Raw genomic sequence first — 2,590 nt, 5'->3', positions numbered from 1 at the left:
ACCACCAAATCTATCTGTTGGACCAGAACTGCCCATGGGACGTGATCAAAAAGCAACTTTATTTTTGTTACCCACTACTCCTTCAAAATTTATTCCATGAGGAAAGCTCTTTCCTGCCATTAGATAAAAATTATGAGGACTCCAGAATTTTTCTTCTCACTCTAAGGTATTAGATCATTCTATGGGCATTTTAAATCACAAAATACAGTCTCATTAGAGATATTAAGTGTCTGAGTCTGGCATGGTGGAGCACACCTATACTCTCAGCGATTTGGGAGGCTGAGGAGAGAGGATCACTAGAGACCAAGAGTTCAAGACTAGCCTGGGTAACAAAGTGAGACCCGTTTTCTAAAAAAAATTTACAAACAGCTGGGCATGGTGGTGCATGGCTGGCTGTAGTCCCAGCTGAGGTGGGAGGATGGCTTGAGCCCGGGAGTTCAAAGTTGTAGTAAGCTATGATCATGCCAGTGCACTCCAGCCTGGGTAACAGAGCGACAGAAAGGAAAGGGAAGTGAAGCGAAGGGGAGGGGATAGGAGGGGAAGGGAGCAGGGAAAGAGAGAGAGGAGAGAGAGAGACAGAAAGAAAAAAAAAAAAAGAAAGGCTTTAGCTGCCATCTTGCGTCCCCGCGTGTATGCGCCTAATCTCAGCTGGTCCACCCAAGACCCCCGAGCACCAACCCTAGTCCCCCGTGCAGCCCCTTATCCACTCAGACAAGATGAAAGAAACAATCATGAACCAGGAAAAACTCCAAGGAACAATGATCCAGTTTAACAACCCTGAAGTTCAGGCATCTCTGGCAGTGAACACTTTCACCATTACAGGCCATGCTGAGACAAAGCAGCTGACAGAAACGCTAACCAGCGTCTTAAACCAGCTTACTGCAGTCAGTCTGACTAGTTTAAGGAGACTGGCTGAAGCTCTGTCCAAACGATCTGTGGATGGAAAAGCACCACTTGGTACTGGAGAGGAGGATGATGATGATGATGATGATGATGAAGTTCCACGTCTTGTGGAGAATTTTGATGAGGCTTCCAAGAATGAGGCAAACTGAATTGAATCAACTTCTGAAGATAAAACTTGAAGAAGTTACTGGGAGATGCTATTTTATATTATGACTGCTTTTAAATAATTTTTTGTTTATGGATCTGATAAAATCTAGATCTCTAATATTTTTAAGCCCAAGCCCCTTGGACACTGAAACTCTTTTCAGTTTTTGCTTATACACAATTCATTCTTTGCAGTTAATGAAGCAGAAGAAGCCTGGGAACAAAGTTTGAAACAAACGTTAATAAAGTTATTCACCTAGAGGAAAAATAAAGAAAGGAAGGAAGGATCGATTAGGGGCTAGGCGTGGTAGCTCACGCCTGCAATCTCAGCACTTTGGGAGGCTGAGGTGGGAGGATCACTTGAGCCCAGGAGCTTGAGACCAGCCTGGGCAACATGGCGAAACCCTATCTCTACTAAAAATACAAAAATTAGCCAGGCATGGTGGTGAGCATCTGTAGTCCCAGCTACTCAGGAGGCTAAGGTGGGAGAGTCACTTGAGCCCAGGAGGTCGAGGCTGCAAATGACCCATGATTGCACCACTGCATGCCAGTCGAGGTGACAGAGCAAGATTCTGTCTCAAAAAAAAAAGGAAAATAAAAGAAATTAAATATCTGGGCCAAGAATCCAGAATATTAACACTTTAATATTCATTTAAAGAAGAGGCTTTCCAGCACTTCCCATGCCCATCCTATAGGAAAGCGCAGAGCTCAGGAGACACAGTTCTTACCAGGCTCTCCCTGTTACAATTGTCCCGTCCATCTCAGCTCCCCAGGCTTTGATTGAATTTAGAATGTCTCCCAGCCGGCTGTCTCTGCCATGAGGCTTCCATCTGTCGGTCCCAGCTCTCTGGAAGTGCTATTCTTTCCTAAATGCAGCCCTGTTTTCTCCTCCACCTACCTCCTCCGCCAAGACTGCTTTCATAGGAGTTCCCCAAATGCAGATCCAGAGTATTTACACATGGAAATAAGCAAATGCTACCAGTTAGAGTTTTCTCTTCTCCCTTCCCCAGGCAACTCTGGTTACTAACATTTACCAGCATAGCACTGCATGCAGTTATAAATGTAGTAAATCATACTGCTATATATTTCTATATCCAGATCCTTCATATGACATGGCTGGAAGATAAGGTTGCCAGTCAGAGCTACGATAGAAAGAGGGTGGATGGGCAGAGGCTTCGTTTCACCTAGGAATATCCCCAGGGGTAGTCAGCAAAAGTATGCTGAAGGAAAAGACAACAGACTTCCAAGGGCCTGGAGGAAGCACCTGTTTTCTAGGAAAAGAAATTTTCTTTTTTCTTTTTATTTTTTATATACTTTTAGTAGAGACAGGGTTTCACCATTTTGGCCAAGCTGGTCTCAAACTCCTGAACTCAGGTGATCTGCCCTCTTCGGCCTCCTGAACTGCTGGGATTATAGGTTTGAGCCACTGCACCTGGCCTCACGGAAAGTAATTTTTTTTTTTTTTTGAGACGGAGTTTTGCTCTTGTTGTCCAGGCTGGAGTGCAGTGGCATGGTCTTGGCTCACTGCAACCTCCGCATCCCA

General features: G+C 44.8%; 1 pseudogene; it reads left to right on the top strand.

Moving 5' to 3' along the window:
• Nucleotides 1-420: 420 nt before the first annotated feature.
• On the top strand, nucleotides 421-1,369 carry LOC101002985 (annotated as a pseudogene).
• Nucleotides 1,370-2,590: the final 1,221 nt, after the last annotated feature.

This window comes from Papio anubis, chromosome 1 (assembly GCF_008728515.1).
Source record: "Papio anubis isolate 15944 chromosome 1, Panubis1.0, whole genome shotgun sequence".
NCBI classification, from domain to species: Eukaryota; Metazoa; Chordata; class Mammalia; order Primates; family Cercopithecidae; genus Papio; species Papio anubis.
The sequence above is the reverse complement of the archived record's forward strand: the minus strand, read 5'-3'. Positions and strand labels throughout refer to the sequence as shown.